Raw genomic sequence first — 19,729 nt, forward strand, 5'->3', positions numbered from 1 at the left:
TGATCTAAACAATTTGTTCAAGCAACAGTTTTTGTCCATTTTCCGGCGTTTGGGAACAAATTGCTGATTGTCATTTGCTTTCATCCCTTACCAGGTTTTCATTCCAACCAATCAACTAGTTGGATGTAAGTTGGTCTAGTGTGTGGCCTGCTTTAGTTGTCAAGCAAATATTATATAACAACATTGTCGTTTTCAAACAAGACCTGCAAGAAAGTAATTTTTTTTATTCCTCAGTAACCTTTTATTTTTTTAGTCATGGAAACCTTTAAACCACAGGTTCTCAAACACAGTCCTCAGGACCCCAAACAGTCCATGTTTTCCAGGTGTCCTCACAGAATCACAAGTGAAATAATTAGCACCACCTGTGGAACTTTTAAAATGTGTCAGTGAGTAATGAATACACCTGTGCACCTGCTGGGTGACCTGCAAAACATGCCCTGTGTGGGGGTCCTGAGGACCGAGTTTGAGAACCACTGTTTTAAACAATGTCACAGGTTAAGCAGAATATGTTTATAATCATAACATATTATAACCATCAAAAATAACATTGAGAGTAACCACCCAAAGCTAAATTTTCTATACTTCTAAATTCCTAAAAACTACCTTGGTCACTTTTTGTAGGGTTTTAAACCAGAGGTTCCCAAATGCGGTCCTCAAGGCTCTCCAACAGTTCAGGTTTTAGAGATATCCATGGTTGAGCACAGGTGTTAAATCAAATTGACTGAGGTACTAATTAAATCACCTGTCATCAACCATGGATATCTCTAACACCTGTACTGTTGGGGAGCCTTGAGGACTGCGTTTGGGAACCTCTGGGGTAAACCAATATCTCCCACCCAGCTAACTAACCTTCCGTCGGATCCCCCGTGGCGTCGCGAAGTGCATATCGCACCCGTGTATGGGCGGCTTAACAGAAGTTAGTTGTTGCACTTTCTACATATATATTTGTCCTCAGTGCTTTCAGTAGAAACGATATAATCGAGGGTAATGTTTTACTGCTTCCTTTCAACTAGAGGTCAGTACATTAAATGGTTCCCTGTACTGTAGCTTTATACAGCTCTGCTGCTTGGCTTATGTATTAATAGTCATGTTTAGGAGCCACTTGAAGTGTTGCTGTGTCAGAGCTAATTGAGCTGTCAGATAGCAGAGGCCGCACTGCCTGACAGGCTCTGATCAATGTGCAGTATGTGAGGGTTCCCTCACTGTCATTACCTCCGTTCAGCCTTTACATGCAGCTGCACCGCAGACTTCTCTCCTGGACTGTCTGGGTGGATGATTGACAGTGCTGGGGCTCCAAACACTTCTGTGACTCCGCGCTGACATGTACAGGAGACGGGCTGTGCAGGGAGCACTGTGCCGGAGGAAGCTGTATGCTGGGAGCCGCATTCCCCTCTCACACAGGCCCCGATTTATTAGTGATCACTAAGGCAAAGCGATCTGGGCATGACATTACCGCCCATGATCTCAATGCAATATGCGAGCATAGCGCCCGTCCCTGCGATGTGCCCGGAGAGCTGCTGTGCACGCTGACTGCACGTGCCTGGCCGCCATTGCCGGGGAGAAACCGTCCGCCGGCTAATTATGCACGGTGTAGCCTATAGGCTACAGCCGCTAATGCTATCTCCAGATGGCGTTAGCTGCGCGGTCCAATATCTGGAATGCATCAGTAAATTTGGCAGCATCGCTTTCCCCATAGAAACCTATGGAGGATGCGGCTGTCTGCGGGAATGTAGGGATCACAGCAGGTATCGGAGATAAAAGTGTAAATATATGAAATGTCTTATTTACTCATTTATCGGCCTCATATAGTTTAGATCACAGGTTCTCAAACTCGGTCCTCAGGACCCCAAACAGTGCATGTTTTCCAGGTCTCCTCTCAGAATCACAAGGGAAATATTTAACTCCACCTGTGGAACTTTTAAAATGTGTCAGTCAGTAATGAGTACACCTGTGCACCTGCTGGGTGACCTGGAAACCGTGACCTGTGTGGGGTCTTGAGGACCGAGTTTGAGAACCACTGGTTTAGATAATAAAGGTAGAGGGCTTGTCCCCCTCCTGTTTTCTAACAGGCAGAGGTGGGGTCGCTATATTTCAAAAGTAAGAATCCGTTATACATTAATCTCACATACGAAATGCGGCAGAACTCGCCGGAATCCCCCTGGCGCAGTCAACGCGCGGCGCTGCCTATTGCATAAACCCCATAATATGGGAATTATATTGCCGTGAAGGCAAAATACAGGCTGTACAGTACATAGAATTTAGCAGTGTTTGGACATTTAAAGCACATTTACAGGTCATCATTTATCCTGACTATATACATTATCTCATGTATCCTGACTATATGTATTATCTAATTTATCCTGACTATATACATTATCTCATTTATCCTGACTATATACATTATCTCATGTATCCTGACTATATACATTATCTCATTTATCCTGACTATATGTATTATCTCATGTATCCTGACTATATACATTATATCATTTATCCTGACTATATACATTATATCATTTATCCTGACTATATACATGATCTCATTTATCCTGACTATATACATTATCATTTATCCTGACTATATACATTATCTCATGTATCCTGACTATATGTATTATCTAATTTATCCTGACTATATACATTATCTCATGTATCCTGACTATATACATTATCTCATGTATCCTGACTATATGTATTATCTAATTTATCCTGACTATATGTATTATCTCATTTATCCTGACTATATACATTATCTCATTTATCCTGACTATATACATTATCTCATTTATCCTGACTATATAGTATATACATTATCTCATTTATCCTGACTATATACATTATCTCATGTATCCTGACTATATACATTATCTCATGTATCCTGACTATATACATTATCTCATGTATCCTGACTATATGCATTATCTCATGTATCCTGACTATATGCATTCTCATGTATCCTGACTATATGCATTATCTCATGTATCCTGACTATATACATTATATCATTTATCCTGACTATATGCATTATCTCATGTATCCTGACTATATACATTATCTCATGTATCCTGACTATATACATTATCTCATGTATCCTGACTATATACATTATATCATTTATCCTGACTATGGCCCTCATTCAGAGCCGTACGCTCTGAGCAGAGCGCACGCTCTGCATGAGGGCCGGGCTCCATTTTCATGGAGCGTCCTCCTGGACGCTCGTATAGCTGTGGGTCACCACCCACAGGCTATATGAGCGTGCATTTTGATGGCCGCGATGGTCGTGTCCATCGCGACCATCGAAATTGCGAGCCGGAGCCTGCGGTTGAGGTTTTCAACCGCAAGCTCCGGAGTGATTTTGGCTCTATCAGAGCCAAAATCACTCCCACTGACATCACTAGTGATGTCAGTGGGCCGGCTTCTGACGGGAGGCGTTCCCGTGGGAACGCCCCCGTCAGGGAGGCACGCCCCCGGCACGCCCACCAAAGGGGGCGTGCTGTCAATCAACATTGACAGCACGCCCCCTTTGATCGGACACAACGAGCGAAGGAAAGTCCTTCGCTCTTCGTGTCTGGCGCATGCGCACGACGGAGCTCCCTCCGTCGTGCGCATGCTCAGTGCAGACCATCGACCCACTTGCGAGCGGACAGCCGCTCGCGAGTGGGTCTGAATCAGGCCCAATATACATTATCTCATGTATCCTGACTATATACTATCTCATGTATCCTGACTATATACATTATCTCATGTATCCTGACTATATACATTATCTCATGTATCCTGACTATATACATTATCTCATGTATCCTGACTATATACATTATCTCATGTATCCTGACTATATACATTATATCATTTATCCTGACTATATACATTATCTCATGTATCCTGACTATATACATTATCTCATGTATCCTGACTATATACATTATCTCATGTATCCTGACTATATACATTATCTCATTCAAAAAAAAGTTTCTACTGAACAAATAAAGAAATATTTTTAGAAGCGCATAGGACTTCATTCAGAGTCGGCCGTTGCGGCCACACGGTCGTATAGAAAAAGGGGCCGGATATGCAAATGATGCACACGCATGTTGCGTCCCTAAGGTCGGATCGTTAGCTGGCCGACCAAGAGGTGGATGCGGTCGGTTCGCTAAAAATACGCCCACTTCTCGTACGCATAGCACGTCATCTCCGGCTACATAAGGATTAATCGCGAGCATCGTAAACCATCCGAACTGGTCGTAGAGCTAAAGGTTGACCATACCCTCTCTTAAGCTCTACGATCATGTCAGTGTAAAACCTCCCCTGTCACGTGTGCCATGACACTACTTTGTAATTTATGCACTCCCTAAAAACGGCGTTCGCATAATTAGGCACGCCTGCGTTCGGATCTCCACTCCCCCATTTTCAAGCACCTTCCCCTGTTACCACCCACAAACGCCTCATTCTGTCACTCAAACTACCGACCTGGCTGTGTTCAAGGAGAAATAAATTTCTGATCGTAGCCGCTAGTTTGCGCACGCGCATTGTGAACTGTACGCATGCGCAGTAAAGTGAACATCGGCTGTGTATGACCGTGCGGCCGCTTCGACCGAATCTGAATGAGGTCCATAATGTAGACAGTGCCGAAACAGGGTGTAACAGCGTTATGACATCATGCTGAAGAGGCAGGTACGTCAGCCTCCGGGAAGCACAGTGAAGCTCCTGGGGGCTGTACAGGTGCTAGAGGCTGCCGGGTGGATATCTGGGGTCCAAAGGGTGCTCTTGGTGGCCCTTCAGCAGCGATACTGGGTACAGGATGCCATATCAGGAACCGTGAGGCAGTGACAGTGCTGCCCGCAAGGCCATGCTCTCTATGCGCTGGCACCTCTCGACCACCCCTGGTTACGGCTCTGGATGTAGATGATGTTCCCTCACTTTGGTTTTGTCTATGAGAGTAGGGTATTGGTAGGAATTATAGATATGTTGCAGCAATTTTTTTGTTCTTAAGAATCTGGTGGTAAAACTGCAGACAGGATCGTTATACAGAATGAGCCCTCACTATTAGACTGGCTCCTCACACCCTGAGGAAGGATATACATCCAAAACGCATTGGTGAATGAAAGGGACAACCCAGGACCCAGTTCCAATTGTGTGGTAATATACAGATTTGACCATCCGTCAAAATTGACCAGCATCCCCTGACATTTTTTCCCGGGATTATATGTGGGATAAGGTTTGGCTTTGACTTTTTTTTAAATGGATTTTGTTTTTTATATTTGATTTTTAGACTTGTTTTGATTTTTGGGAATAAATGTTATCGATTTGCTTGGAATCGTTGGAGTGATATTTTTCTACTCATTGGGAATTCCTGATACCTAAAAAGATACCTTTTATGGGAACAGACCTATGAGATATTAGGTGAGTGTCGCCCCATTGGGGTGTATACAGATAAGAAATAAGGAAGCTTTTGACTGACAAAGAAACCTTTTGAGGAATGCATTTAATTTTGCCTGGGTGAGTCCAGAGATTTTCCTGAAGTTTCTGGAAGTTTTGCTCCTAAATTATACTCCAAAGTGTCCCCTTCTTTTGAATTGTCTTGGGAGTTACAGGACATCGGTAGATGATCTTTCGGAGGAAAAAAAAGGGAAAACGGAAGGGAGAACACCTGATTTAGGGCCTGATTCAGAGCCGGACGCAATTAGCGCTCGCTCGTCTTGAAAATAGGGGCGGCTATTCAAATGAACCGTTTGCTGTTTGCGGTCTGTTCACGCCTTTAGGTCTGAACGAGCGAACAAAACTTGCGGTCGTTTTTTGGGAAACTGCGCCCACTGGCCGCTCGCATCCTACGTCATGTCCGCTATTTATTAGATTAATCGACTACATCGACCAGCGTATGAACTGCTCGCTATTCTTGTGGTTGGTTTTTGCTACCACAATCTTGCGAGCAGTTCTGACTATAAAAAACCCAGTGACGTGGTCAGTGACGCTCCTGTATTAATTATGCACACCCATAAAACGCCCGTTTTGACCTTTAAGCACGCCTGCGTTCTGATCTCCACTCCCCGTTTTCAAGCACCTTCCCCTGTTACCACCCACATACGCCTCTTTCTGTCACTCAAATTATCAGGCATTCGCTACTTTGCGAGCACATGAATTTCGGCCGCACTGACTGGTTCGCGCATGCGTATAATGATCCGTACGCATGCGCAGTTGGGCTAACATCGCTCAGAGCGAATGAGCAGCCACTTGCGTCCGGCTCTGAATCAGGCCCTTAATCCCTAACAGCGCTTGTGGACCATTCCATATATGTGATATTTATGTATTGTTTCAAGATTTGGTGCTCTTGGGAGTTGGTACAAAGCAGCAGCTAGGCAACGCAAGTCGTTTTACCTCTTTGTCTGTATTTTCCTACTGTATCAATGTCTAATCTACAGTATTTCTCTCATCTGTCCATAGTGAGTCCATAAGTGAGAAGACAGGTTATACTGAGGACTTAGAGCCTGATTCACTACGGTACGCAATATTGCCTACGCACGCAGTCCACCGCTATAGTACGCTAAACCATTGCGATCGCTAACTCTACTGCGATGGAGAATTAAACACACCCACCATACGCACTGCTTGCAATGCCATACGCAGTTGTGATCGCAATAGAGTAGCGATCGCTATCCCAACCATGAACGATGGCAATTGATCATAGGTCCTGTATTGCTAATCATTTCACATAGTCCTTTCAATGCATTCGATGTTATGTTAGTATTGCTTGCTTCAGCTTGTTGTGCATTCACAATTAGTGCTAGTTGTCCCTTTTGATCTTGATAATTTACTAATTTATAGTCTATTGCCCTACATGAAAAGATTACAAAGGTTTCCCCCACTCCCATTAATCTGTTATTTGCATCAACATATACAGTATGTGTGTGTGTGTGTGTGTATGTGTATATATATATATATATATATATATATATATATATATATATCTCAGTATATATGTGGGCATGCAATAAAAAAGGTGAGAACAAACACCAAATGACGTTTGTTCTCACATTTTTTTTATTGCATAACTGTTTGGAACGCACAGCATTGGTCTGTTTGGAGAACACTAAGCTGAGATCGGGATTATAGTGGTCTATAAACTTGTCTTATAACAGACACATACTGTACCAGGAGAGAATTCCGACTGGGTTTAGCGCTGATACCAGCACCATTGTATAATATAAATATTTGTTGTGTATGACACCTGTGCTCCAGCCAATCAGTGACCAACTGTCATCTGTTTCCTTCTGCTCCATTTATCTAACTCACCAAGTTTCATGCACGCAGGTTCAAGGGGCAATGTCACTGACACCGTGTGGGAGCGCACATCATCCGCAGCATAGCCGGTACTCACTGGTTGATGCTAATGAGTTTGTATTTTCTGTTATTGTTTGCAATGGTAAATAAAGTGTGCAAAATATACTTTTTTTTTTTTTTATTCCATTTCAGATGCAGAACGTCAGAGGCGTGAGATTGATGCCTTTCTTCGTGCTGAAATTTTGGAACTCAAAAATAGCCTCATTAATTTATTGGGAATTTTTATACGAAATTCAAATTTTCGTGAAAAAATAAATTTTGTTGATTTGCATATATACGAAATGTTGTGTAATTATCATAAGCTAGCTTAGTATAGTTTAGAAGTGAATATCTATTAACTATGGGCCTGATTCAGCAAGGATGGCAACTGCAAAGCTGCACGCAGGCTATAGATATATGATGTATACATGCAGGCTATAGTTATATGATGTATGCACGCAGGCTATAGTTATATGATGTATGCATGCAGGCTATAGATATATGATGTATGTACGCAGGCTATAGATATATGATGTATGCATGCAGGCTATAGATATATGATGTATGCACGCAGGCTATAGATATATGATGTATGCACGCAGGCTATAGATATATGATGTAGGCACACAGGCTATAGATATATGATGTATGCAGGCAGGCTATAGTTATATGATGTATGCACGCAGGCTATAGTTATATGATGTATGCACGCAGGCTATAGTTATATGATGTATGCACGCAGGCTATAGTTATATGATGTATGCACGCAGGCTATAGTTATATGATGTATACATGCAGGCTATAGATGTATGCATGCAGGCTATAGTTATATGGTGTATGCACGCAGGCTATAGTTATATGGTGTATGCACGCTGGCTATAGATATATGATGTATGCATGCAGGCTATAGTTATATGATGTATGCAGGCTATAGATATATGATGTGTGCACACAGGCTATAGATATATGATGTGTGCACGCAGGCTATAGATATATGATGTATGCACGCAGGCTATAGATATATGATGTATGCACGCAGGCAGCTTTGCAATTGCGATAATTGCTATTATGCAAATGCAGCATGAGGTGTATGACACCACCTGCTGCATTTGTGATTCCAGCACTGTGACGGAGGTCCTTGTGGATTATTTGGATGACCCAGTGCCGCACCTTTGGATTTCTATGCTTAAACTCTATGAAGGCACCTGTCTAAGCTGATCTGTATTGCTGGGAGTGCCGGACCTTGCGGTATTGTATGGATTTTTCAGCCCTATGGAGCTGATATTGTCAGGGCACCCCTGATGTTATTATGACTTTAGTATCACTTTGAAGGAACTTTGTCTTTTTTTTATGATTTCATCAGATTTGTTATCACATGGTGGAGACTTGGACCTAAGAGAATAATATTGATTTTTCTAGCATCTATATGACATATATTTGACTGTGGGCCTGATTCTGCAAGGATCGTAATTGCAAAGCTGCACGCAGGCTATAGATATGATGTATGCACGCAGGCTATAGATATGATGTATGCACGCAGGCTATAGATATGATGTATGCACGCAGGCTATAGATATGATGTATGCATGCAGGCTATAGATATGATGTATGCAGGCAGGCTATAGATATATGATGTATGCAGGCAGGCTATAGTTATATGATGTATGCACGCAGGCTATAGTTACATGATGTATGCACGCAGGCTATAGTTATATGATGTATGCACGCAGGCTATAGTTATATGATGTAGGCACGCAGGCTATAGTTATATGATGTAGGCACGCAGGCTATAGTTATATGATGTATGCACGCAGGCTATAGATATATGATGTATACATGCAGGCTATAGATGTATGCACGCAGGCTATAGTTATATGGTGCATGCACGCAGGCTATAGTTATATGGTGTATGCACGCAGGCTATAGATATATGGTGTATGCATGCAGGCTATAGATATATGATGTATGCACGCAGGCTATAGATATATGATGTATGCAGGCTATAGATATATGATGTATGCATGCAGGCTATAGATATATGATGTATGCATGCAGGCTATAGATGTATGCACACAGGCTATAGTTATATGATGTATGCACGCAGGCTATAGTTATAGGATGTATGCAGGCTATAGATATATGATGTGTGCACACAGGCTATAGATATATGATGTATGCAGGCTATAGATATATGATGTATGCACGCAGGCTATAGATATATGATGTATGCACGCAGGCGATAGATATATGATGTATACATGCAGGCTATAGATGTATGCATGCAGGCTATAGTTATATGATGTATGCACGCAGGCTATAGATATATGATGTATGCACGCAGGCAGCTTTGCAATTGCGATCCTTGCAGATATGGTAATGCAGCAGGAGGCATAACAACGGCCCCTGTGCATTACTTATCTGAGCTGCGTTGTCCAACGCAGCATTGGATAATCTGCGTAACATTGACCGGCTGTGGTGACCCATGGAGTACAAACTGTCTGCAGCAGTTTAGAGGAAGAGGCCAGGAAATCTCCATCAGCCGACGGAGATCCTGGCTTCTTCCCTCCCCCGCAACGGCAGCAACACGTCTCCGTTTCGGGAAACGGAGGGCATCGCCCCCCCTCCCCGCCCCCAAACGGCAGCAGACTGTCAATCACGGACAGTCTGCTGCCAGCATATGTGCGGGCTCGCAGACCCGTTCTGCACATGCGCAGAATGGGTCTGGCACCTGCGCAGATTCCCAAACATCGGGAATCGGCGTTCAGCTGTGCACTAGCGTACACTGCTTCATTAGACTCTGTGAGGTTTCAATATTTCAGTGGATATTGCACAACGACTACTGCTGTTAATTATAGCTGAAAAAACTACTTCTGAAAATGAACTACAGTTTAACCCACGGCTGTTCCCGGTATCGGATACTTTCAGTTATTGTGAAACAAAAGCTGAGTCTATTCCAGAGAAAGAATGTATGCCTGAAGGAGTGCTGCTGATATACTATTCAGAGCTTGGCTCAAACTTAAGAAAAAATAAATTTTCTTTTCAGTATCACAGGATTTCACTCAGTGATTACTTTAGATCAAAATTGAGCCCTAGAGGGTTCAGGATGAAAAACTGTCCGACCATCGGGAGATATGACCCACAATTTTGCAAGAAATGGATGGCCAATCTCAATAAGTGCTGATTTGATTAGATGCTACTTGTAATTGAACAGGCTTAAAAAGAATTAACATCTGTTAAAGATAAAATTGTGTCTTTGAAACTACTAATATGTCTACTCTAACTACTGATCCAGAGACTGATTGGGTGGGGAAGCTCAACAACCAGGTGGCTATTTATGAAAGAGACTTGCTAAAATTTATAAAAGAAAAATGGAATAAGGTTGAGCTCGCTTACCAGCAACACAGAGTTTATTAATGGCTTTCTGGTGGCAGATCTCATCTATCGAGACGCCCATGTAATCGGCACAAATATCCAAGGACAACGTGTGATACTGAATCCTCACAAGAGAGTAACAGCGCAAGTGACCTGGAATCTACCTCTAGTAGGATTGTCCCTTTAGGGACCCTTATCAGGTCTCGGGTAGCCGGCAACGTGACAGATTCACCAGAAGGGGTGGCCAAAATAAGAGGCAGGGGTCATGGAAAAAGACCTCCACTCCCCAGGAAGAGATAATTTTTAATCTATCCTCCTATGACCTGTCTAAAGCTGAAAGAGTCTTTTGAGTAAAGGGCTATCATTTGTCCCTAGTGTTCCATTCCAGGACTTCCAATGGTAAATTGAGAAACATCAGCTCAATAGACAGTTTTTCACAGACCGGATCAGACCGTTACTGCCTCTAAAAATCTTATTCCTGCACAATTACGTAAAATCCGTAAACGTTCGAACCAAATTCCACCAACGCGAGTATAAAGACCTTTATACACACACTTGATTTATGAAGTGTCCAGTGTATATAATGAAACTAAAGAATTCCATCCAAAGTTGACCCCCCTAGAAAGGAGATCGGTATGAAATGCGTCCGGCGTTCGAATCCCGATGCTGGAAGACCGGCAGTGAAGATCCCGACAGGTAAGTATTTTCAATATTCACTAACCTAACCCCCCTAACCCTAACCCTCCCTTAGGGGTGCCTAACCCTAACCTCTCCCCTGTCAAAGCCGGATGGTTGGCTGAGACCTAAATTGTAAAATTAATATCTGAAGACGCCATGTTTGCATTGTCTGCACAACGCCATCTGGTGTAGTCAGTATAATATCATATTGCACAGCGCTATTTTAGCGTTGTGTACATCTGCTGTGTTACTACACACTGTTAAAGTCTTTATATAATAAATGCGCACAAATACAAATATATAAATATATTTTTAAAGACTTCATATATTCAGTGATGACAGACGAGTCTTGTGGACATGTTTGTGACAAATAATTAAGAATACACAAAGATACTGTGAGTGTTTCTTCTGCATACAGATACAGTGTGCCTGTGACAATTGAAGTATAACACCAGACACTGATATGCTCAGAAGAATGTGGATTTGGAAACAATGGTCAGACGTTTAGCTATCATTAACAATTGTAGGCATTGTGTCCAATGCTGATGTGGTTAAGTAGAACTAACAGTTGTATTCTGGATAAACATAGGAAAGCCTTTTGTTAAAATTATCAGACTGTTTGTCAAAGCTTGCTCCATCTATGAACAGGACAAACTCCATTGTCTGTAATTTTTTAGCTCAGACAGAAGTAATATTGATAGTAGCCAGTGACTGTTTGAAGCTGTGTGTGTATGTGTATGTATATGTGTATATATATATATATATATATATATATATATATATGTGTGTGTGTATATATATATATATATATTTAAATCGCATGTGTATCCACAATGTGTGCACACATATATACAGTGGCTATTGTAAATAGAAATGCACACAGCGCACCTTTTTACACTGCATGTAAACACACAATGCATGCTTGCATATAACCATAAATATACACACACTCATAAAAGGTTCCTGCACATTATGGTTTATATTAAAGTTATAAATTATGATATAAAATGCATGTATTTAATATTTATGGTACACAACATGATAGACATGGCATGTTTGGTACTAAACTGACACACTATTTATTTCTAGATATCTGAATCTATCAGCGAGGGAGTCGCATCTTGCGTTCGGTGGTTATGGATTATAGGAAATGATTGGTTAGAATGTATACACTGTAATGTAGTGTCTCTATTTAGTTTAAATCCATTAAAGAAAGACAATGTAATCTGAAGAATTGGGACATACCCCTAGTGAACTGCCCTATGAACGACAGCGTACTACAAAGACCAAGAGCAAGAACCAATGGAATTATGTTTGTCTGTCTACATTGTTGTTATCATGATCTGTAGGGTATATAGCCTGTGTCCCGGTCCCAGTTAGGAACCAATCTCTTGGATGACCACAGACCTCAGGATTGATGACTGTAACTGGGACTGGTGCGCTTGCGTATGTATCGACTGTACCTTGTTTATGTATAATCTTTTGCGCTAATTGTATTTAGATCACAGCGTGTAACGAAATGCTTTTTATGTGAATAATAACTTTTTGTGCTTTGGAACCACACTCAAAGTCTGGAATGCAATTATTTCTTGTGCGACTTACAATGCTAAATAGCGACATTTAGGTATATAGATCATTAGGTATTCATACCCCCCAAGTGCCTAACTCTAACCCGCCTCTAAGTGCCTAAACCTACCCCCCCCTTTCCCCACAGCCTAACCCTAAGTCTCCCAGGGGGTGCCTAACCCCCTGTAAGTGCCTAACCCTAAGTCTCCCAGGGGGTGCCTAACCCTAACCCCCCCTGTAAGTGCCTAAACCTAACCCCCCCCTTTCCTGCAGCCTAAACCTAAATCTCCCAGGGGGTGCCTAACCCACCCTTCCGCTAGCCTAACCTTAACCCTCCTAGGGGGGTGCCTAACCCTAAGTCCCCCCCGGGAGCCCCTAACCTAACCCTCCCCCCCATGACTGTCTGCACCTGCCGCCTGGCTTACCTTTGATCGGTATGCCGGGCATCGGGCTCCCGGCGTTGGTAAAATTACAGGCGTCGGGATTGCGATGCCTGTCATTAGACCCATGCCGGGATTAGACAGTCGGGATGCCGACGGTCAGCATTTAGAGCGTCGGCATCCCGACTGCATACCCTAGAAAGATCAGCTATTAAATCTCTAAAAGATGCGTCAATTACAGGACAATACTACCTATACGAGACTGACAGGCGATCCTACCCCAGCCTTTAAATGGGAGCTGAGTGGAACAGGCACTTGAGAATGGAATCTTTACTGAAGATTTATTGAAAGCCCTCCTTCCAGAACACTCATTGATGCCTTTATTACAGTATATACTCTGCCCAAAGTGCACAAGGGGATTAATGCCCCACCCCCCCTATAATTGCAGCGAGAGGCTCACTGACTCAATCTGTATCAATTTTCCTAGATACAATCTTGCAGCCACTCATTCAGAAACATTCTAATTTTTGACTTGACACTACAATGTTTCTTAACAAAGTAATGGATCTAGGCAATATTCTGTGTTGATATCACTAGTTTATATACAGTTATTCCGCACAGTGATGGGCTTAAAGCTGTGAGGGATTTATTAGTAAACCGTAGTAACTTTGATAATGGGTTTTGTTTACAACTTTGTGAGTTTATTCTGAATAGGAACTTTTTCATGTTTGATGGAGCGTTCTATTTACAATTAGCCGGATGTGCTATGGGCTCCGCTTTAGTCCCAGCCTATGCGAACACCTATATGTTCATCATCGAACATGACATTTTCTTTAGTGATCCTGATGTTGTTTCTAAAATATTTTTCTACACTAGATATATAGACGATGTTTATTATCTGGAAAGACACAGATGCTTCCTTCTTAAATTTGATTAATAGTCCACCACTAATAGCTCTGTGAAATTCAGAGTAAAACTCCATCAGGAAAATATTGATTTCCTTCATGTCAACATTTCAAAAAATGGTACTGATTTAGTCACCTCTGTACATTCTAAGGCAACGGATCGTAATACGCTCTTGCAGAAACAGAGCTGTCATCCTAGTTCATTTAAGGAGGGATTACTTTACTCCCAAATGCTCAGGATTGATAGAATTAATAGTAATCTCCAGCAAGCCGTCGTTGAGAAATGTATAAACCGTGGGTGCTCAAAAGACAGACTGATTTAAATGAAAGACTGGGTGCTTAAATTAGATCATAAATCCCTGTTAGAAAAGAAAGTTAACCAAATGACCAATGAATATTTACCTTGGGTAAACACATATAATATCCTGTCTCCCAGTATTCATAAAATAGCCAAATGAAACTGGCCAATAATTAAATCAGATCACGCATTACCTTTATCCAACACAAGGTTCATGCCCTGTTATTCGAGAGGCAAAAATCTTTGTGACCCTCTTTGTAAAATCTGATATTACCACTATGGGTGTAAATTCTATCCCAAAACATTTATCAAACAAGAAATTAGGTTGCTTTAAATGTGAGTGTGTTACTTGTTGTTACTTAATTCCAGCTGATGTAAACATTTTTGCCCGTATGTGGATAGAAAAATACATCACTTGACGTGCAATAGCACATATGTGATATCAGTGGCATAACCAGGGGGGTCAGCCGGGGCTCGTGCCCTAGGGGCTTCAGACTGGTGGCACAGGAGGGGGTGTGTGTGTGTGTGCGTGCTGACGGCTGTGGTCTAGGGGCCTGATTCAGAGACACTCGTGATCGCACAGCACTCGCAAGCAGGCCAATGTTTAGCGACTGCGCATGCACCACGTCCGGCATGCACATGCACGAGTCCCGCTGAGCGACTGAAGTCCAGTCACTACGGGGCTCGCAACAAGGTGGGGCGGCTGTCGATGGTGAGTGACAGCTCGCCCCGTTTTGTGGGCGAGTAGGGAGGGTGGCTGGACGAATGCAGGCGTTCCCTTAGGAACACCTGCCGTTTGTTGGGCGGGCAAACTGACATCACTACTGATGTCAGTAGTGGACTCCCTGCTCTATTAGAGCAGGGAGTCCACTCGGCCTTGTGGCAGCTAGAACCTGCCCCAGGGTCTCGTCACAAGCCCGATGGTCACAATTGTCGCAATGGTCTCCTGGCCGCTCGCTCTAGCTGTGGGCTGTCACCCACAGCTTTGCGAGCGTCCGGAGAAAAAAAAACGCCCACAGACCCAGTGAGCTGCCAGCAGCAGCGAGCGGGTTTGAATCAGGGTCCAGGTCCGTTAAAGTCAGTACATAGTATACAGGCCCTGATTCAGAGCCGGACACTCTGACAGAGCGCTCGCTCTGAATCAGGGCCGGCCTACTTGTTTTTTAGAGCGGCCGCCTGGCCGCTCTCATAGCTGTGGGTGACCACCCACAGCTATAGCGAGCGGCCAGGAAGATTGTCGCGATGGTCAAGACCATCGCGACCATCGGGCTTGCGACGAGACCCTTGTGGTAGGGTCTCGTGGCCGCAAGCCACAGAAAGATTTTGGCTCTCATAGAGCCAAAAAATCTCCCACTGACATCACAAGTGATGTCAGTGGGGCCGGCCCAAAACGGAGGCGTTCACATGGGAACGCCTCCGTTTGGGCAGCCACTCCCCCGGCCCGCCCACCAAAGGGGGAGTGCTGTCACTCAACATCGACAGCACGCCCCCTTTGGTAGGAGACCCGGAGCGACGGTTTGCCTGTCGCTATCCGGGTCTCGCGCATGCGCACTGGGCCACCATCAACCCACTTGCGAGCGCATAGCGCTCGCAAGCGGGTCTGAATCAGGCCCTCAGTAACAAACACATCGCAGCCGACGTCAGATAGTACACTCGTACTACCCAGCAGCGTTGTGTGTGTTTTAGCAGCCAATGAGTCAGACAGACTCTCATTGGCTACTGCACCCATGGCGGGAGCCAGGCTGGAGTTCACTCATGATCTCCATCTCTCCCATCACCTGCTGTGGGAGCCGGAAAGCAGAGCTCATGAGCTAACTCCAGCCCGGCTCTGGGGTGGGTGATGGGAGAGACGTCATGACGGGAAACCGGAGGAGCAGACTGTGGCGGGCGCAGGAGCGGGGATTCAGGTAAGTGCTTTGTGTATGTGTATGTCTGTGTATATGTATTATGTAAGGGGCACTACTGTCGGGGACACTATCACTACTGGGGACATTGTGTAAGGGGCACTACTGGGGACATTGTGTAAGGGGCACTGCTGGGGACATTGTATAAGGGGCACTACTGGGGACATTGTATAAGGGGCACTACTGTGGGCAGTGGCAAATGCAGGATTTTTACAGGGGGTTTCCACACACACACACACACACACACACACATATATATATATATATATATATATATATATATATATTAGTGTGTGTGTGTATGTACATATGTCACACATACCTTACACACACACACACACACACACACACCTACTGCATACTTGCCTACTCTCCCGAAATGGTTGGGAAGCTCCCAAAAATCGGTTGTCGCTCCCAGCCCCCCGGAAGAGTGGGCAAGTCTCCCTGCCGGCGCCACCCGCCCGCACCTCCGGTTGGCATTCTCTTTCACCTGGCATAGGTGGCCGGTCTGCAGGGAACTGATGACGTGATTTGCGCTGAATCGCGTCATTGTGGCCCCACCCCTGGCTACAAAGTGACGATAATCTCGGCATTGTGTAGCGGGGGCGGGGCCATGATGACGCAGACATGCCCCCAAACCCATGTCACGCTTCCCTTGCTTTGCCGAGCTGGCTGCCTCCTCCCGGAAGAGGCAGCCAGATTGTCGGCAAGCCTGACCTACTGTATGTCACACATACATTACACACACACTTACCTTGCAGCAGCTGCGGGTTGTAGACCTGATGAGGATGGGACCTGGCAGGCTGGCACCATGTCATTAGGCCCCTCCCCCTAGTGAAAAAAATGCCTTGATTCGTGGGTCAATTGGGAGAGGGTGGAGTCAAATAATGCGATTCTAATGGAATCACATATTGGCTCCACCTCCTCTCGGTTGACCCGCGAATCATGGCATTTTGCAGTGAGGGGGTGGGGTTTAAGAAGATGGTGCCTGCTCTCCAGTCTGTCAGGTTTTTTGGGGGGTACTCAGAAACCCCCTGCGTGCGCTAGTTGGGGGCACCACATAAGGGGGACCACTACTGGAGCTACTGCATAAGGGGGCTCTGCATAGGGGTGGGGACACTGTATAAGGGGCACTGCATAAGGGGGACCACTACTGGGGGCACTGCATAGGGAAGACTACTACTAGGGGCTCTGTATAAGGGGCACTAGTGGGGGCAATGTATAAGGGACACTGTATGGGAGAACCACTACTAGGGGCACTGTATAAGGTGCACTGTATAAGGGGCACCGATACTGGGGGCACTGTATAAGGGTGCACTACTGGGGCACTGTATAAGGGTGCACTACTGGGGGTACTGTATAAGGGGCACTGCTGCTGGGGACACCGTATAAGGGTAACAATATTGGATCAGAACCTCTGTACACACCTTCTTATACCTTCTAAGGTTGACGCTAGTTTGCGTACGCAGTCACACCATAAATAAAGACTTAGACATAGAACCTGTGGTTCCAAAGCACAAGTGATATTCAGGTAAAAGTTCAGACAGTTACACGCAATTGATTAAGACACAATTTAGGTGCAAAAGTAAATCATACAGACCACAAGTACAGTATACGTATGCAGGCGCTTCTGGACCCAGAGATAGGCTTCAGCAAGAGACGCCTCGTCATTCAGCACGAAGACTCTCAAATAGTGTCCGTGCACCCATACTTACACCCCCCCAGTATAAACAAGACAAAAGGTATGTCTGTTGCTGATGTCATTGGTTCTCAGAGGTGAAGCATCTGTTACAGTGCATCTAACAGGCTGGTTCAAACAGACTTTCCCTGCCTCTAACAGCTAGGGGTCTTCCTCCTCATGCCTTCGTCAGCATCCTAACAGTTGAATCTAAAATATACAGTTTGGTTGCTTGTAAGTTCTGCGGTCCATAACTCGAGAATGCATAATGCGATCTCCTCACCGATAGCACCGGGAAACTGTGGAAAGAGTACGCATCAGAACAACTCCAAGAATGACGTGTTTCTTGTATAATTCCTTAGTTAACAAATATCTTTATTTCTTAGCATTTAAACTAACTGAACCTTCTTGAATCATACACTTTAAAGCTTATTGAACCTTATGTATGAATATGAAATGTGTGGGTACTATAAAAAGAATTTATAGAAACCTGCGCTGCCCTAAAATGCTGCTCAAGGTGTACTGAGGTAATCCCCAAAATACCTACAATAAACACAACAATCAACTAGAATGACACCAAAGCGCAAAATAGGTAATGATACAAAAGAAACAATGGTGGGAAACAAAAAATCTGACCCATATAATGTCCAACACAATATAAACGTGATCAATGTCTATTAATTCCAATTCCTTTGTAGTAGGGGAGGGGAATTGAAACTTGAATGTCTTCTATGGAGCTTCAAAACACACTGTGATTGGGTGGGTTTTCAGAGTCTCTTACAGCATAAATCCATGTATATGGAAAACAAGAGACTAGAGAAATGCCACCATAGTGTATTACAGTTTTTAATTACAATGAAAAATTCACAATGAGAATGCAATAAAAATCCGGATACTGATTTAAAAATAAAGGCGCACCAGATGTAGTTGGTGTACTGCTGTAACACCTAAATGCACTTAATGGAAAGAAGCACCTCCTGGGCACAGGAATCTGCAGTCCTCCAGATTCTGCATACAGATGTTCTCAGTCCAGTACTCCCCTCTGCTTGTACCGCCTTATGGAATAGCACCAACGCATTTCAACTCTGAAGAATTGAGTCTTTTTCAAGGTGTAATTTTCTTAGCGAACTGAAGTCCTTTAAGTACCCTCCCCCTGTACTCAATAGGTCAGTTGCAGATCTCGTTCTCACAAAATAATAACATACATTATCACATGTACCTAGTCACAAACATGTTCCTTATATAATTCACAGCCAATGTTCGACAAATATAAGGTTAAATGGGTCCATAAAAAACAACAATATACCTTTGGAACGCACTCGGCCGTATTTCCGGTCCGGAGGTGACCCGCATACATCACTTCCGGCGTCACCTCCGGTCCGTCCTGTAGCTCTACTCTCCCAGCCCACAATACAATGCACAGGTGGTTCCTACATGTGGATTCCCTCCGGGCTGGTTTGTACTCCGCCTGTTATTCCTATGAAACCAAAATTTATATATAGGAGAGCACCTAACATCAAGAATAAGATCGTAAAAAGCGCGATCCCACCTAAAAGGACGGGTAGAATTACTACGAAGGGCTTCCATCGTTGTGGCGTTTGTATAGTATGTAGAACTTTTACAAAACAAGT

General features: G+C 43.9%; 1 long non-coding RNA gene across 1 annotated transcript; it reads left to right on the plus strand.

The window, feature by feature from the left end:
- Positions 1-782: 782 nt before the first annotated feature.
- On the plus strand, positions 783-7,584 carry LOC148476915 (uncharacterized). Its single transcript, XR_015872591.1, has 3 exons — positions 783-916; positions 6,442-6,498; positions 7,471-7,584. It is a non-coding gene; the product is annotated as an uncharacterized LOC148476915 (long non-coding RNA).
- The last annotated feature ends 12,145 nt before the right edge of the window (positions 7,585-19,729 follow it).

The sequence above is a fragment of the Taudactylus pleione genome, unplaced genomic scaffold, assembly GCF_031769625.1.
Source record: "Taudactylus pleione unplaced genomic scaffold, aTauple2 ptg000762l, whole genome shotgun sequence".
In the NCBI taxonomy this organism is placed as follows: Eukaryota; Metazoa; Chordata; class Amphibia; order Anura; family Myobatrachidae; genus Taudactylus; species Taudactylus pleione.